The sequence below is a fragment of the Chelonoidis abingdonii genome, chromosome 2, assembly GCF_003597395.2.
Source record: "Chelonoidis abingdonii isolate Lonesome George chromosome 2, CheloAbing_2.0, whole genome shotgun sequence".
Lineage (NCBI taxonomy): Eukaryota > Metazoa > Chordata > Testudines > Testudinidae > Chelonoidis > Chelonoidis abingdonii.
The window spans coordinates 59,619,081-59,638,133 of NC_133770.1; the positions used below are offsets into that span (position 1 = coordinate 59,619,081).

At 44.6% G+C, this 19,053-nt stretch overlaps 1 protein-coding gene across 1 annotated transcript in view; it reads left to right on the forward strand.

Moving 5' to 3' along the window:
* BZW2 (basic leucine zipper and W2 domains 2) overlaps window positions 1-19,053 on the forward strand; it is an 89,033-nt gene that overhangs the window by 4,220 nt on the left and 65,760 nt on the right. The window lies entirely within an intron of this gene.

The following is a 19,053-nucleotide window of genomic DNA, read 5'->3' on the forward strand; positions in this document are numbered from 1 at the left end:
AGGCAAGACTGGGGGTTTTTTAGGTACCTGATGAGATCTGAGATCAGGGAACCTCTAGGAGGGACTGCTACCAACACCAGAGATGGAAAGAGAGCAGAGCCGTAAGCCACAGCAAGCATAGGAGGAGGAGTACCCAGGAGAATGAACAGCAGCCTGCAAGGGTGTTCCCTTGAGTGGCATGGCATGGCATGGACTTTCCCCAGAGGGGACAAATAGGAGGAATTAAGTGAGCTGTCAACGACTGACATGTTTTCTAACAATCTGTGTTTTGTTGAAAAACAAATAAATGACCCAAAGTTGGAAAGCACCTGCAAACAGGTCACCTGAGTCAATCGTGAGTTGCTGAAACCTTGATTCCTGAAACAACGGCCATACTTCAAGCTAGAGGTAAGAGAAAATATATAGAGCAGAGAAGGCCCATCAGATGGGGAAGGTTAAAGTGCAACTGCTTGTCCCAAAAAAGTACCCCAAAGAAATACTACACCTGGCACATGCCCTACCCTGTGAGGAGCACATTGGTTGGGGGGGAAAAAACTCCTAACAAAGTTACTTTGTTTCTATTGGCTGGTATGAGAGTACTGCGTCTCCTGCCCGGAATGCCAGTGGACAAATCAAGGGAAAGTACCCTGCGCCCTGCTGATACCCCTCCCCGTGGAAGGGACCCTGTTGGACCTGGTGGGCCCGTTGGAAAAGAATGCACCTGAATTCCAGCACATTCTAGTTATGTTAGTCTATACTGCAAGGTACTCTGAGGCAAGTCCACTCTGCTCCATGAAGGCAGCTACCCTGGAGCTCATGAAAGTATTCAACCAAGTGGGGATCCTTCTGGAGCTAATAACAGATCAGGACACCAACTTTGTCCCAACTTATGAAGGAACCGAGTAGAGTATTGACGATAAAAGCTTTAAGAAGGTCAGGGTGCCACCCTGAATCTAACTGGCTGGTAGAGGGATTTAATAAGACCTTGAAAAGTATGCAGAAGTTAGTGGCCTTGGAACTGCACAGTTGGAACCAATTAATTCCATCACTTCTTTTGCCATTCCCAAAGTTCCTCAAGTGTCAAAATGGATTCTCCCCATTTAAATTATAGAGACAGATGAGGAGAACAGTAGACCTCCTTGGGGAGATGTGGAAGGAACTAAGTTCCAAAGTCACGAACTCGGTACGGTATGTGCTGTGGCTGAGAGAGAAGTTAAAGACCCTTTAGAGGAGTATGTGAAAATCTAGCCAACATATAATGGGCAAACACAGGCATACAACAAGGAATCTGTATCTGGGAGTTCCCACAGATGGAGCTAATGCAGGAGATCCAGAAACTCACCCAGTCTTTTCTGTAGTTCTGGGACAGACTCACCTGGTGTTCCATCACAGAGACTGAAACGGGGGAAAGGATGCGAGAACTTTCGGTCATTGCCAAGGTGTATGTGGGAAATGGTATAGAAAGAGCTGCAAGCTGTGTTAGGTCTTGGGGTGGTTGAAGAGTCACTGAGTGATGAAGCCCTATAGTGTTGATAACTAAATGTGATTAATCGAGCAGTTTCTGCACAGACTTCTGGAAGGTCACTGTTTGTGTCCAGGTTGACACCTAATGATGAATTGTTCAAGAGGTTAGGGGCTGCCAAGTATGTCACCACCCTTGACCCATCCAGGGGTTACTGGCATATCCCCTTTACTCCAGAGTCCTAAGAAAACATACCCTTCTAGCCATTGTTTGGCCTGTACCAATTTAAGATAATGCCGTTTGGCCTGCGTGGCACGGCAGCCACCTTCCAAAGGCTTATGGACAAAGGTTTTGGCCTCGTGATCAGTATGCAGCTGCATACAACTATGGCATTGTCATCTCTAGCAGGTCCTGGAATAAACGTTTAAAACATGTTGCAGTGGTTTTGTGGGCGCTCGGAAGTGCTGGACGTACAACTAACTTCACCAAATGCCACCTACCTAATCAAAAGGTGATGTACCTGGGATATACAGTGGGGGGGGGCGGTGCCTGTGGCTGTTGGTAGGAAAGCCCCTAACCTATCATGAAGTGTAGGTGAAAAGCTTCTTTGGACTGGCAGGCTGTTGTTGGTGGTTTATCTCTAATATTGCAATGATTGTGACTCTGCTAATGGACCTAGTGAAAGATGCAGCCCCCCAGAAGGTCCAGTGAAAAGATCAACTGTGTCAGGGATCCCGTCCTGTTTCACCCTGACTCTTTTGAAACCTTTCATCTTGCAGATGGATGCCTCCAATATCAGTCTGGGGGCCATGTTGTCCCAAGAGGTGAAGGGAGGAGAACACTCAATCCTTTACCTCAGCTGGAAATTGTTTCCCAGAAAGTGGCATACTCAGTGATAGAAAAGGAGGCCTTGGCAGTAAAATGGGCCATTGAAGCACCCTGCTATTATTTATGGGGACAGCCATTCCATCTCATGATGGATCAGGCACACCTCCAGTGACTGAATGCCATGAAAGACCACAACCCACAGATTATATACTGGTACCTTTCACTACTGCCGTACGAGTTTGAGGTACTGTATCGAGCAGAATTTGACTAGAAGAATGTGGATTTCATTTCACGGGACAGAACTCATTTTTGCAGGCTGACCCTGTAGTGCTCAGCTTGGATGGGGAAGAGTGTGATGGAATTTACAGACTCACACTAAAGAACAGTATTGGGCCAACAAAGCCCTGCCCCATAGCAGTTGCTGGGCTTGCTCCTTATGGAGGACCTGCTTAAAAAGGAACTCTGGTAGTTCAGTTGGGGAGGCGGGAACAGCATGGATGAGAGACTGGCTGCAAGAAAGCAGACTGTCTGCAGCCACTGAGGCAGAGCAATCTACAGGGGAAGGTCCAAGACCATGAGTAAGACTCAGCCTGAATTCCTCTTCCCCCTGACTAAAGCGGGGAGGGGGCAACTGGATTCTAAGGGTGAGTTGGGAAGCATCCCCTACCCTGCACAACTGAAGCCCTGAGCTACTGAGACTGTGTGAGCAGAAGGCTGGGGCCACACCTCAAATTGAAGGGAAGACTGGGAAGGTAGGAAGTGGTCCAGGGGAGGTTGTTCTGGAGTGGCAGCTAGAAGGGCCTGCCCCTCACTTCTTTCTCCTCAAGCCCTGAACTGGGATCCAATGGAGAGAGAGGGCTTGGGTTCCCCTATCCTCCTCCTGAGACATCTCAGTGGATTCCAGAGAGACCAATGAACTGGGGTTTGCTTGCCAGGCCCCAGACTGCCCAGAAGAGTCTCCTCAAGGCTCAAAGAAGCTGTTTTGCTGTGATTGCAAGCCACTGGCTCCCACATCTCTATTATTTGCAGCAGACTTTCCCCTTCTGAATATTAAATGCTCTCAGACTACAGAAGTACCTTCGTTTCTGCTTAGTGCTGGCACAAGGCTGACAGAACCCCAACTCTACTAAGAAGACTTTAAATGGTCTCTTGCTGGGTCTTTGTGAACGCACTGTGAACTTTCCAGTCCATGGTGGAGGGTTGAACTTTCTTCCCTGACCGTATCAGGTTCCTTGCCCTGCTTCTAAATCTTCTAGGCCCGCGTTGGCTACTCAGGACAAGGTCTTCTCAACTTCCCACTTTATTGGAACTCTCAGAGAAGACATTGGAAAAACCTTTCCTGTCCCCTCATCTCAAATATCTCAGCCTCATCTGGAGAAGAAATCACTCCACAGTCAACATTGCCTCCTTCTGAAGACTTCACAGTTTTTCTGGACCTCATTAAGAGAGTGGCCACATCTGTGTGAATACAAGTGGAACATGTGCAAGATAGTCTTCACAAACAGTAAAACATTTTGAAACTCCTGCACCTGGAAAGGTTGCCCTTCCCATTAATGAAGACTTTTTGGTAGACATCTGCCTCTATCCCACTCGCTCCCAAATGGGTGAACAGATATTACTAGGTTCCTCCACACGACATCGCATTTTTCTTTACCCTTCCCATCCCAGATTCATTAGTGGACACAGCAGCTAACAAGCATTCAAGGTAGCCTCACCCTAGGCCACCCTGAAAGATACAAATTATAGGAGACTGGACCTGTATGTCAGAAAGGCATATACCACCATAGCCTTCATATGAGGATATCAAATTTTCTAGCATTGTTGTCTAATTATTAACTGGTCAGCAATTTCAAAATTCACAGGCCATTCATAACACAGGGATTTGGTTTTGGCCATAATTTTGAAATGTCATCTCATTGCTTGCACATCCCTCCACGAGCAGTGACTGACGTATCCGATACTGTGTCTTGTTCTATGGCTACAGGCATTTCAGTGAGACACTGTTCTTGATTGCAGGCCTCTGGCTTTCCAAGAGAGCTGCAAAACACAGTAGAAGGTCTACTTTTGAAAATGCTAAATTGTTCTTCCCAGAAGACTGATAATGCAATACATATGTTGAAAGACTGTTGTGAAACCCTGTGTTCTCTGTGTGTCTACACTCGAGTAACAAAGAGGAAGCAGTGTAAGCCACAAATGCAGTACAGGCATTACTACCAGCAGAGGCTTCAGGAGCCCCATAGAAGACAGACCTTCTAAACGTTGCCCTTAGGCATCCTGTGTAGCTGGCGAATCTTTCCATTCTTTGGTGACTTGTGAATAGTGTTTTGATACATTTGTTGAGGACAATATACCAATTGTCTCATCTCTTGCATCATACCCCTTGTCCCCCACGTTTGGGAGACATCTCTCTTTTAGGCCTTATCTACACTACTACTTTACAGTGCTGCAACTTTCTCGCTCAGGAGTTTGAAAAAACACCCCCCTGAGTGCTGCAGGTTTCAGCACTGTAGACAGTTCAGCAGTGCTGGGAGCTGCTCTTCCAGTGCTGGGAGCTACTCCCCTCATGGTGTTGGTTTTTTGTTTTTTTTTATAGTGCTGGAAGAGCTCTCTCCCAACGCTGGTGCCACGACTACACAGCCACGTTAAAGCACTGCTGTGGCAGCTCTTTAATTTTGCTAGTGAAGATGTACCCTTAGTGTGTGGACAGAGATTACATTGGATGAATTGGGTGCTCTGCACAGTAAAGTAGGGGTACACATTTACTTCCCTCCCTATACCTTTCCAGGGACCTGTCTCATGAGATTGTTTTGACTTCAGGAAGTCCCATTTTTTGTTAGAATTGGGAGCAATAGAGGAAGTTCCTTACCAACACAGAGGGGAAAGTTTCTCAGCCTGCTTCCTGATTCACAGAAAGAAATGGTCTTTGGTCCATTCTGGACTTAAAAATGCTGAATTGATTTATCAAAAAAATCAAGTTTAGGATGGTAACCCTTGCTTTTATTATCCCTTCCCTGTATACTGGATGTTCTGCCCTCAATCTGCAGGACACTTACTTTCACATGACAATTCATCTGTCCAGTGAAAGCTTCTTTGATTCATAATAAATGGTATGTACTACTAGTGTACAGTCCTGCCCTTCAGTCTCTCTTCATCCTCAAGGATATTTACAAAATGGTGGTGGTGGGCCATCTATGCTGTCTAGGAATTCAAATTTTCCCCTACCAGGTTGATTAGCTAGTTTGAGAAAGAGTGAAGTCCTGTATCCAGAACAGCATTCCTGTTGTTAGAAATCTGTTATCTCATCCAGGTCTAAGGCCATGTCTGTGCTTATAGTGGCATGTATTGTACAGCGACTGCATGCCTGACTAGCACAGATATAAATAGCAGGTAAACAGGTGAGGGACTGTTTAGGCATGCAGAGTACAGACATACCAGAACCTTAGCATATACCTACATAGCTCTGTCCATGCATATACTGCAGAAAGTGATCTGGGGGTCATAGTGGATCACAAGCTAAAAATGCCTTTGGTTTGGCTCATGAGGAAAAAGGGGGCACATGCATTGTCTACTGGTACAACTGGGAAAAGTCTGTGAGTGGAGTGAATTGGGTGCACATATATCTACAGTGGAATGTGTAGGTGTGCAACCCATCTCGAAGAACAGCTGTTACTGTACAGGTAAGTAACTGTTTATTTTTCTTTATCAGGTTCTAAATCATAGAAGATTAAGGTTGGAAGAGACCTCAGGAGGTCATCTAGTCCAACCCCCTGCTCAAAGCAGGACCAACCCCAACTAAATTATCCCAGCCAGGGCTTTGTTAACCCAGGTCTTAAAAACCTCTAACGATGGAGATTCCACCACTTCTCTAGGTAACCCATTCCAGTGCTTCACCACCCTCCTAGTGAAAAAGTTTTTCCTAATAGCCAACCTAGACCTCCCTCACTGCAACTTGAAACCATTGCTCCTTGTTCTGTCATCTGCCACCACTGAGAACAACCTGGGAACCCCCCTTAAGGTAGTTGAAGGCTGCTATCAAATCTCCCCTCACTCTTCTCTTCTGCAGACTTAATTAGTCCAGTTCCCTCAGCCTCTCCTCCTAGGTCATGTGCCCCAGCCCTCTAATCATTTTTGTTGTCCTCCGCTGGACTCTCTCCATTTTGTCCACATCCTTTCTGCAGTGGGGGGCCCAAAACTGGACACAGTGTTCCAGATGTGGCCTCACCAATGCCAAATAGAGGAGAATAATTACTTCCCTCTATCTGCCTGCAGTGCTCCTACTAATGCAGCCCACATTAACATAAGCTGTTAGCCTTCTTGGCAATAAGGGCACACTATTGACTCATATCCAGCTTGTCGTAATCCCCAGGTCCTTTTTCTGCAGAATGGCTGCTTAGCTGGTCGGTCCCCAGCCTGCAGAAATGCATGGGATTCTTTCATCCTAAGTGCAGGACTCTGCACTTGTCCATGTTGAACCTAATTAGATTTCTTTTAGCCCAATCCTCCAATTTGTCTAGGTCAATTTGGACCCTATTCCTACCCTCCAGTTTATCTACCTCTCCCCCCAGCTTAGTGTCATTCGCGAACTTGCTGAGGGGCAATCCATTCTGTCATCCAGATTATTAATGAAGATGTTGAACAAAACTGGCCCCAGGACAGACCCCTGGGGCACGCTGCTTGATACCACCTGCCAGCTGGACATCGAGTTGTTGATCTGTAGCTGTTGAGCCCGATGATCTAGCCCGCTTTCTGTCCACCTTATAAATGACTATTTAGGATTGCTTTGTGCACTGAGTGATTACCAAGCTCATCTTGCCTCTTTACTTTTAATGTTTTTTCAGTTTGTTCATAAAATTTTCATTCTGCTTGCTCAGATTTAAGGACTCTTATTTGTGCTGCACTGAAGGCAATAAACTGTCATCTATGTGTGTGTCACTGTTAGAGCCTACAAATAAGACAGTTCCATACTGAGTGTCAGAGATACCATATATTTCATCTCGGGATTGATGTGGGTGAATATTTTAAACATAGGCTTGAGTAGAGAAACAATTTGCTCGAATGCTTAAGTGATCACTGAAAAATAAGTTTTCTTCTCCAATTTGTTAGTTGTTTTCATTATTCTGGAAATACTGATTATCCATCCAAAGGCAACTGAAACATCCAGTAACAGTGCCACATTGGAAGTAAGTTGACAAATGAAAAAAAATTATTGGTTCTCCCTGGAGTACGTGTGGACTATATTCCAGTTCTGTGATGTCTAAGGACACTTCTAAATTTGTTGTCAGTAGCTACCGGTGTGGTGCTCTGCTCTTGTTCGATGATAACAGTCGGCTGCGTGCATGTTCCCTCTGTGTGCTGTCCTGGCTCTGTGCAGACAGCAGACACAGCAAACCCCGAGAGAACCCCCAAAGACCACAGACTCTAGTAAGGTACGAAGGAACCTGAGCCAGTTTTGTCGTCAAACGAAGCACAGTAATAGTTTCCTATAGACTCTACAGGACATACTGTGAGTACGTGCCCCCTGGCAATGGATACAGCTCAGTCAGTGCCAGGACTTTCCACTGCCCCCTAGGCTGGACAAAGATGCGCACTCCGGGACCTACTTTTATACAGTTACAGGACAGATTGCTCATCCCTCCTGACGTATTAGGTACAGCTTCTTGGCTCATTAGGGTGCTGTCTCCCCTTTGATCATGTTGTTCCAGACAAACAGATGTATCCATCATGCTGTCCTGTCTTTAAGATGCACCTGCCTGTTCCTTGTTATGTCTGTGAAGTGTCCTGATGTCATCTTGGCACAAGTTCCTCTTATCGCCACTTCTGTGAGTGAGGCCTGCCTCTGGCTCACAGCCCAGCTTTTGCTTAGTAATGCCTGGAAGTACTTTTGGTTCAGGCTTCAGGCTTTTTGGCCTCAGACTAGGCCTCTGACACAAGAGTTTGTTTCAGGGCCTCATCTTACTACATCCTAAAAATAATTAGGTGATAGGCTAGCTAGATGAGATGTGCAAGAAAGCTGGTGATTTGTAGGTATACAATGTTTCAAATTTCTCTAGTTCAATTTATTCCCAATCCAGCAGAGGATATGCTCTTCTCATATAGTAACTTTTATTTATATGTGTTATAGGAAGCTCTTGGTGAAAGTTTTTACATGTTGTATTTACTCTTCTGTTGATTTTTAGTTCCCAAAAACACAGGAAGACTCTGCCTGGAAAAATAAATTGGTAGTGATTCTTACCCCATAGTAGAAATCTTGCTTATAGGCAGCCATTTGTTTCTATGCTTCATAGAGCTTTGGAAGTTGGAAATTCTTTTTAAAAAGGGCTTTCACACAGTGAACATCTTTAAATTCATTGCAACAGGATGATCTACGTTAGGTCTATGCCTAGGAACGTAGGTCTCCTGAACTAAGTAATCCTGATGTCAGATCGTTGAGCCTTCCATAAAGGTGCATTATAATTAAGTGATGAGTCATGCTAGCAGATGGATCTTGTTAGCTCCAACCATGCTATAGAAGAGGGTGAATTACCCTTGGCCAGAAGAAAGAATTAGGGTTGGGAAAGTCATGCAGTGAAAACCTTAGGAACAGAGAGGTCATGCAGCGAAACCGTAGAAAAATGAGAAAGATGAGGAGACAGATTAGTGGCGTTTATACTTAGTGGTTGTTCTATTTGAGAGTAAAGGTAAACTCCAGGAACATGGTAAATAGACAATATCCAGGGCCGGTGCTACCATTTAGGCCAACTAGGCGGTTGCCTAGGGTGCCAACATTTGAGGGTGCCAAAAAGCAGCAACCCCAATTTTTTTTTAAAGCCTTTCAGTGGCTGCTGTGCTGAGAGGGAGTCTGAGTCGCCGGCAGAAGGCAGCCCAGGGGTTCCTCTGGGTCAGCGCGCCGCCGGCAGAAGGCAGCCCAGGGGTTCGGGCTGCCTGCCAGTGGCTCAGATTCCCTCTCCCACCGAGCGCAGCGGCCGTTCCATCCCATGTGATTCTTCTTGTTGCTGGTGGTGGCGCCGGCAGCTTGGCAGAGCTCCACAGCTCTGCTTAGCGCACGTGACACGAACCTGGTGATGGGAGTGACAGCAGGGCTTCTGGAGCAGAGGTGAGCTGGGGTGGGGAGGTGCAGGAGGGCTCCCCGGTGGCTGGGGAGCTGCCGTGGGGGAGCACCTCAGGGTGGAGCTGCCGCAGGGCTTGGTGGGCGGGGGGGGGGGCGCAAGGTGGCAGTTTCTCCTAGGGCGTGAAACTTCCTTGCACTGGCCCTGACAATATCAAATACATAATCTGTTCAGAGGAGACAAGGGAAAAGGGGGAGAAATTGGTAGCCCTACCTACACAGTTCTAGACCTCTGCAGGTGTGTGGGAGAAGGTTATTGGTGACTTCATGTTTATAGTCAAAGCCTAACGTATCAGGCGGTACGTGGAACAGGATTTCTTTAGCTTTCCAATATGGCAGACTGGACATCGTGTGACTGATTCAGGTAAACTAAAAAATGAAGATATTTACTGAAATTAATATAAAATTGACTGTTTTACTGTTAATGATTGTGTTGTTCATTTCTCTTACTCTGCCCCTAACTTCTTAAATTTTCAGTGTGCTGCAGATTTTTATATAGATAATTAATAACTATACATGTGTAGCTATCTAGAAATTGTTGGGGGTAAACTGGAGATCTAAGCATCTGAGTAGGTGACTATTAAGTCTTTTCACGCACAAGAAGGGTTGAGATGTGTCTTAGGACTAAGATAATTACGGTAGTTGATTATTTGCTAAAATGATTAGCAGTGACATAGCTAGTAATCTTGACATTTTAGACACATAATTAGGCTTTAGAAATAATGCAACTTAGATGAATTCAGTGATTCACACTTCTCAAATACTTTTTCAGTCTGTGCACATGGAAAAACTGTTTTGGTTCACGTTTGGGAGGAGAGGCTTTCTTCACAACCTTAAATGTAAGATATAGCTTAAAAGCAAAAGCTCATGCTGAAGAACAATTACGTGGCAAATTCTGTTTCTGTGGCATGGGACCCTGTCCATAGGTTCTGTGTTCTAGTGACAGTGTTTTATTTAGTAGTTTTCTAGAACCAAACCTACTCCCTTCTTTAGCAGAGTCAGGTAGCTGAAGCACTGGAACTGTGCAAGTATCCACTTCCCCATCTCACTGCTGCAAGAGACAACATTGTCAGTAAATGACTTATTCTTTCTCTCACTGTCTTGTGATAAGCTATGACCATGCATGGCTTTGAAATTGTCTGGTACTAAACAATTCTCTTTCCCCGACGCCTTTGGTGGTATCTTTGGAGAATAACTCTCAAATGAACAGTCTAGTCCCATCTCCATCCCCTATTTGTGAAAACCACAGCTGACAGTTTTATTTTATGTTTTCCGTCTTTTGAGTTTGGACAGATTATTTAGCCTTTATCATCCCCAGACTGAAAAATATATTAATATCAAAGTAGTCCAAGTTGACTGAAGCAGAGTTGTAACACTTTCCCAAGGCCACTGTTTTATTTCCATTGTGTTGTGTTCCTTTTGACTCTTTCATTCTGTACCCAGTGGCTGCAATTTACTGTTGGTTGATAGATCTTGACATTTGAATGTTATAAACAGCATTGATGTGGGTAGAAAAATGGCACACACCTTTAACTGTGCTGAAATTCCTTGGTCTGTGAGTAATTTTTGGAGTGACGGGGTGGATGTATGTTAGGATTTAACTGAGTACTCATGGTAGCAAGAATGTGCAATAAAAAAAGGAACAACTGGCACGTATGAGTTGTCATTACAGACTTCAAGTAGATGCAACCTAAAGAGTTTTTACTGGGATTTGAATGAACACGAATAAAAAAGAAACCCCACACAAAACCACAAACCACTCTAAAGTGCCCCATTATTTTGCTGATTTCATACCTGAAAACCTGCTGCCATATCGTACTGTTCCTATAGAAAATTTTCAAGTAATTTAAAAAAATAAATGGACTCAGTACTGACATCCAATTTAGATTGTAACAGTGTAAGTTCCTACTGAATAAGGCATTCTACTAGGGATGGAATTTCTTAACAATATGGATGATCCACAGACCCACAGTACCATAAGCGAAGTGAAACAGTATGATGTCATCTTTAAATTCACAATGCAGGCTATGCTAGGGAATTTTACTCTACAATTTCCCACTGATGCTGTGCTGGTGTTAATGTGGTGGGAGCTCTACTGTAGACGAGGCTTTAGCCTTTGACAGTTTATGGGGTTTTTGCCACCACATCAAGTAACCGTACTCCAGCCTTACCTATAGTAGGGCTCCCACTTGTGTAGGTGAAATAGTAGTAGTTAAAATGTGTATGTGTTCATGCAGTTCTGGAGAACCCAGACAGTTTTTAAAGTGATCCAGAACACTCTGCCACAACTCAGTTGGCTTTGTTTTTGTGTCAGTAATACAGAAAGGCAGATACAAATTAGAGAAGGGACATGCTAATCACTCTGCTTTCTAGCTCTTAAGGTTTACACTGTTATTTTATTAGACTTCAAAGTATAAAACTATTTCTCAACCTGAAATTTGTCACATTAATGTACTATACATGTGCAAATATATGATCTGATTGTATTTACAATTAAATAATAAATAGTTCTGCTTTTCACAGATATCGATCAGATTCATGGGTAATAAAGCAAAGCTAATGCATGATTTCATCATCGTCGCCCTCATCCTCCCTTTCATTTGTCTGTTCCTATCACTTGTAGTGCTGTTTAAACTTAGGATAGGTATAACTACAAAGTTTTATTGAAATAGTTATGTCAGTCAGAGGTGTTTAAAAACAAACAAAAAAACCCCATACCCCTTAGCTGACATACCCTTGCCAGCCAAATTCCTAGTGCAAACACAGCTGAGTGCTTCTGTTGGGGAAGCTAATGCCATTTGGGGAGATGTTATTAGGCCAACAGAAAAATGCCTTATGTTGGCATAACCTGTGTCTACTAGGTGGCTCTGCAGGTATAGCTATAGTAGTGTAGCTAAGCCTGCAAAGCAGTTGAGTAGACCAGGTCTTAGATTGTGAACAATTTGGGCTAGGGAAGGTGTATTTTACTTGTTTTGTAAAGTGCCTGACACCCTTATATGGCTGTATTAATAATAATCACATATTTATGATTTTCGGTTTGTAGATTTAAGCTCTTTGACAAATATAATCTAGAATTCAATTTTAGTTCAGGTATAGTGTGGGAAAAGATTAATAAATGGAAACTGGATTATTCAAGTTTAAAATTTTACAGGGAAAGCGTAATATTTTGTGTGTTTTTTGTGGTGGTTGTTGAAAATTTAGTTCCATATACCGCAGGAAAAATAACACAAGGAACAATCTGTCATGCACAGCATAGCAAAGCAGATAATCAAACATGTTGGGGATCCACCCAAAGTCTGCTTTGTCTTGGCATTTCCTATACCAACACAGTGTCTGTTCTGTTGCAAACCTTCGTTTCAGCAAATGTTATGTATATCAGAACCTTACAATTTCTATCAAGAATACTTTTAGTATCTTTTCTTATACTGTTATTTTGCAATCTTTACATGAAAGGTATTTTTGGAGTTTTGATGCATCATGGAAAAAATTGAAATAAATATTTGTTAAAAGCATATCTAACTTTATATATACATTCTTGTTATTAATTTTTCTTACAGAATGCATATACATGAAAACAAGGTCTCTTGTCTTTATTGTTTGTCTGCTCCTGCTGCTTAATCCTTAGCTGAAGCTTTAACTCTCTGACATCAACTGATTGCTGTGAAAATTCTAATGTCAATAATATAAAATTGACTTCAGGTGGAAAATAAACGGCGGGAGCTGATGAAATCAAATAAAGATTCTGCTTTTGTGAAAATAGTTATTATAAAGAGTGAAGAGGAACACAGAAATGATTCTAATCAGAATGAACCAAAAATCTGTTCAGCTGGGGGTAAACTCAGACTAATTGCATTGACTTCAGTGAGTTACTCACTTCTGTTGGGACTACTCATGCAGAAGCTTAAACAAGTATACATTTCTTAAGGCATATGTTTTACTTTTATTGACATTTTACTAACAGACATTTTTTTAAGACATCTGTAAAAATGAACTCCTCCTTGAATAACTTTTTCAAACCAAGAGATTCTGCTATAATGAGGGCCAGATTCTATATTACTGACACCAGGAAAACTTCAGGAGCCCCAGCAGTGCACTTTTCACATTGAAAACTCCTGTTCCCAATGTCAGTTTTGTATATGCAAAATCAATTGCGTTGCTGAAGGATTTTGCTTGTGGGAGGAAGGTGTTGGAGAAAAGGAAGAGGTCTGAATCCAATTTTAATAGATGAGAAATATCTGAGAAGATGAGAATTTTGAGGTTTCTATCCTCTCCAGAGGCTGGGTAAGTTACTGGCATAATATATGTCCTATAGCGTTATATTTCTCTCTGCTACCAAAAGGCTGTTGCTTGAAGCCACAAATGCACAAAAAATGTATTCATTACTTGTGACAGCATTCAGTTTGGAATATTATAAACCTGAATGTTGAGACTTGTGGTGAATCAAGATGGCTAGCCCAGGTCAGCCGTGTTACTTGTATTTGTCCTGGTGTGAGAACCTCTAGTTTAGGTTGGCTTTCTTAAAGGGGGAAATGTTGACTCAAATTCTGCTCAGTTACACCAGTGTAAACCCTTTGTAATTCACTGAAGTCAGTGGAGTTAGTTGGAGTTCATTCCACTGTAAGTAGATTTTGGTCCGTTCTGATTAGAATAGTGTATTCCTCTTCACTCACTCTTTATAATGGTAAATGCTTTTGTGAAAGGAGAATCTTTGTTTGATTTCATATACTCCTGCTGTTTGTTCTCCACCTAAAGTCAAGCTTACAATCATGACATCAGAATTTTCACAGCAACTAATTTGATGCCAAACAGAGGTGAAATGTTTGCTTTCCCCTGCCACCACAGTCAGAGCACTTCTGAGGCAAATTGATTTCACTGAATTCTTTCCACAATTTTTCAAACGACTGTCCACACCAGGAGGAGAATTCTGTAATCCTAGATCTGAAATTTTTCAAAGTGATGACCTGTCTTCATTATTGTCCCTTCATACACTGGTATCTTCATCCTCAGCACTATATCATAACATATCTATTGGTGGAAGAAGGAACAACCTCACCACCATGTTTGTTTTATTTAATTATTTTAATTCCAAAATGGGCATGAGCTAGGTATTTGTGTAATTCTGAATTTTGGATTCTCTAGATCAACTAGATAAGCTTTGAGTTGAGACACCCTTCAATCAGTGTTAAAAGTAATACCCAAAGATATGTCTTCATTGTTTGTGCACTGTTTCCTGTTTCTTCCATCTGTTTTTTTCCCCCCCTTTTTTCCCTCCACCAATGTTCCTTTTAGAATATAGGCTCCTATGGGCTACTTGCCATCCAAATGATCATGGTGAAATTGCTTTGTTAGGTAAGCAGGTGACCAGCAAATTTTAGCACTGTGCCGAATACAGGGGTTCTCGCAACAAATTTTTTGTTGGCCTCAAAGTGCGACCACCAACTCTTGCTGGTGGCTGCACTGACACTTTCCCTAAAATTATTTTTCCTAAAGTTAATAAACTAATATGCACATCTAAATCATTGTAATTTATTTATGTACTTCTTTTGCTAACTGCATAATAAAAATGCTACATAGTTGTCACTATTCATTACTGAATCTAACAGAATAGAAACACAAATAAGGTGCTTTGCACGTTCTTGTCGTCTTTATCATTTCTTTTGCTTTTTTAGTAAAAGTGGTTATCTATATAACAATTCTGAAGTAAATTTAAAAATGCTTTAACATAATAAAAGTCCACCTAATAATGAAAAACATATCTGGGTAGCTTGGGTCTGGGGAGGGAAGGGACGGCTGCGGCTGGCCCTGGGGTGCTCTGGGCTTCAGCCAGCCGGGGGCTCCTCCAGGCAGGGGTGTGTGTGTGGGGGGGGGAGGGGGGTTTTGGGGCTTCAGCCAGCCTGGGGCTCCTCTGGCCACAGAGGGAGGAGGGAGGGCCCTTGTGGCTCGAAGTGGAGGGGGTCTCAAGGCTCCAGCTGCTGGACAGGTGGGCATGGGCAGAAGGGGTGGAGTCGGGGGCTAGCCTCTCCAAAAGGGGGCTCTACCTGATGCCCATGGACCCACCGTTCACCTCCTCATCCCATGCCCAGCTCCTGTATCCCTCCTCACTCTCCCACTTGCTGCTCACCTATGGTGTCCCTCCTCACCTCAGCCCGCTGCAAGAATCTCTGCTTGCTGGTGGCTCACCAGTCAACTCCCCACTCATAGTCAGACCCCCCTCGCCCACCTCATTTCCCCACCACTTGCCTCACTGCTTGCCTCACCCCCGGTCTGCCCTCCACTCACCTCCTCGCCCGCTACCCCCGCTTGCAGCTAGCTCCCCATGCCCACCTCATTGTGCTGCTGCCTGCCTCACTGCTCGCCTCCTTACTCCTCTGCCAGGGCACCACTTGCCTTGCTGCTTGGCTCCTCACCCCCCCACCACTCACAGCTAGCCTCCTCTGCCCACCTCTTCACCCTATTGCTCACTTTGCCATTTGTCTCCTCACCTCCCTGCTGCTTGCCTTGCCACTCGCTTCCTTACCCCCCCACTCTCAGCTAGCCTCCACTTCCCACCTCATCCCCCTACTGCTCACCTTGCCTCCTAACTCCTCTGCCAGGGCCTCCAGCCACTCGCTTCCTCCCCCTCCCCCACTCGCAGCTAGCCCCCCCGCCAGCCCACCTGCCTGCCTCCTTACTCCCCTGCCCACTGCTCACCTCAGCACTCGCCTTCTCACTTTGCTGCTTAAGTGGTGTGTGTCCCACCTGTATCTCTAGAGAGGCGGTGCATACAGGAGCAACAGGGAGGAAGGGGAGAGGCTGATACGCCCGCCACCACCAAGGAACGCCCTGGTGGCCACATGCATCCATGGTGGCCGCATTTGAGAAATGGTGGACTAATATTTGCTCTAATGCTGTAGGTCAGGGGCGGGCAAACTTTTTGGTCTGAGGGCTGCATCATGTTTCGTAAATGATGTGGAGGGCCGGTTAGGGGAGGGGCGTTGTGGCCTGGCCTCCACCTAGGACTCTTGCCCCATCCAACCCTCCTGTTCCTTGATGACCCCTGCCCCATCCAACCGCCCCTTCTCCCTGTCCCTTGACTGCTCCTGGAACCCCTGTCCTTGACTGCCCCCCTGCTACCCCATCCAACCCCTCTCCTTCCTGACTGCCCTCCCGGGACTCCTGTCTCCATTCAACCCCCTGTTTCCCCCCTACCACCACCCCGAACTGCCCTCTATCCAACCCTCTCTGCCCCCTTACCAAGTTGCCTGGAGCACTGGTGGCTGGCGGTGCTACAGCCATGCTGCCTGGCTGGAGCCGAGCCACGCTACTGCCACCACACAGCACAGAGACCAGGTCAGGCCGGACTCCATAGCTGCGCTCCCCCAGGAGCTCACAGCTCTGCCACCCAGAGCATTGTGCCAGTGGCGGGGTGAGCTGAGGCTGCAGGGGAGGGGGAATAACTGGGGAGGGGCCCGGGGCTAGCGTCCTGGGCCAGGAGCTGGGCTGGACAGGCCCACGGGCTGGATGTGGCCTGCAGGCTGTAGTTTGCCCACCTCTGCTGCAGGTAGGTTATTTACCTAATGAGCCCAGAAGGATGATTTTAGCTGATTATTCAAGTGCTTGATGCCACATGATGGCATAAAGCACATTTATATAGATTTTTGTTTTGCTGTTTGCATTTTGAATGATTGCACATCAACTTCCGAATGCCTGCCACAAAATTGCTTATGTAATTACAGCTTGTATTGAACAGAATTATATCAATAACTGCCTAGAAAACAGAAACTGTTTTCTATATATGTCTGATAAAGTGGTTTCTGTGCATCTGAATATTTACTGGTTTATATTATATATCATGGACTTTAGGAATAACTATATCACCAATGTTACTGGCCTCTCTGAAAATATCTATCTTTTCTGGATTGTAACTAACCAATCATGAGAGAGAAGAAATGGCCACAGGGATTAGGAGACTGGTAATGAAATATGAAGTATTATTAATTGGTTGTAGGGTTTCTCTTTCCTAGTAAACATTGCTCACAGCATAATTGATGTGAACTGACATTTTTGGAGTATCTGAGTTAGTTTCTACATATGCATAACATCCAACATCACTGCCAATTACATCCTGCACTGTATCTTTTTAACCAGGGAATATTAGAATTCCAGTTTCCCAAAACTGTTTTATTAACCTGCGGTTAAAAAACAACACGTTAACTTGGTGGTCTGCCTTATCTAGCACATTTTCTCAAAAAAAGAGAGAATCCTCCTCAAAACTTGCATTTGCTGCTTATAGCAGTTGGCTTTTATTAAAGCAGAGGCCTTCATCGCATAAAAGAATATGAATGTCTTGCCTGTTAATAATAACTGTTTGCTGTATGTGTGTTTAGTTGATGAAATAAACATGTAAAAGCGTAGGCAACACATTTATGTCAAGTAAGAAACCTATATATACAGAATGAATGAATAGTTTAACAAAATGCCCCCTCCTCCCCCCCCCCCTCGAATGACAGATAGGAGCTGCGCTGAGAAGTCAGGAAGGTAGATTCTCTTAGAGGAGTATCATTTGCCACTAGAGTTCTTGCTATATGGTTAGTGCTTGAAAAATCCACATAATGACAAACAGGGAACTCCCCTGGCAGTTGGAGGCATTGTTTTCTGTAACAATCTACACTTGACTTTTTTTTAAATCGCTGCTCCAGGCCAATGGGGGCTGCTGGAAGTGGTGCAGGCCTAGGGACATGCTGGCCGCCGCTTCCAGCAGCTCCCATTGGCCTGGAGCAGCAAACCGCGGCCAGTGGGAGCCGCGATTGGCCAGAACTGCAGACGTGGCAGGTAAATAAACAGGCCCGGCCCTCCAGGGGCTTTCCCTGCACAAGCAGTGACCCCTGTTTGAGAAACCCTGCTCTAGCCCTTAATTGTTCTGAAGACAACATACAGGATTTTCACTACTACAGTGCTGTATTTTTGAGTCAGTGGACAGCCCTACTGCCTTTGCTGATGCTTAGAACTTTAAGTATCAGAAAAATGAAACTGTGACGTCTCTCAGATAAGTTTTACTGGTGCTATTAATTGCAGCCGTACACTGGGAAAAATGTCATTCACTTTGCTACTTTTGGAGAAAGCTAGCATAAGTAGAGGCAAGTACTAAAAGCTATTTGTTGGGAGAGGATGACCTAACAAAGCAGAAGAGATGGGTAGTGTAGAAGAGGACCCCACTCTCTCATATCAGCCAGCAGCGTGGTGTTTGCTGACACTAGCAGAACCCAGTTCTGTCCAATAGTCAGGAGACTCAAGAACTGGGAAGAGAGGACAGAGGGAGAAAATAGATCTTTCTAGCTTCCAGCACGGGGATGGGGTGTTTCAAACTCATTAGTTACCTACTAGCCAGAGATGACATGTAGCCATCTAGGCCCGTTCTACACTACGCTTTTAAACCAATTTTAGCAGCGTTAAACCGATTTAACAGCGCACCCGTCCACACTACAAGGCCCTTTATATGGATATAAAGGGCTCTTTAAATCGGTTTCTGTACTCCTCCCCAACGAGAGGAGTAGCGCTAAAATCGGTATTACCATATCGGTTTAGGGTTAGTGTGGCCGCAAATCGACGGTATTGGCTCTGGGCGGTATCCCACAGTGCACCACTGTGACCGCTTTGGACAGCAATCTGAACTCAGATGCAGTGGCCAGGTAAACAGGAA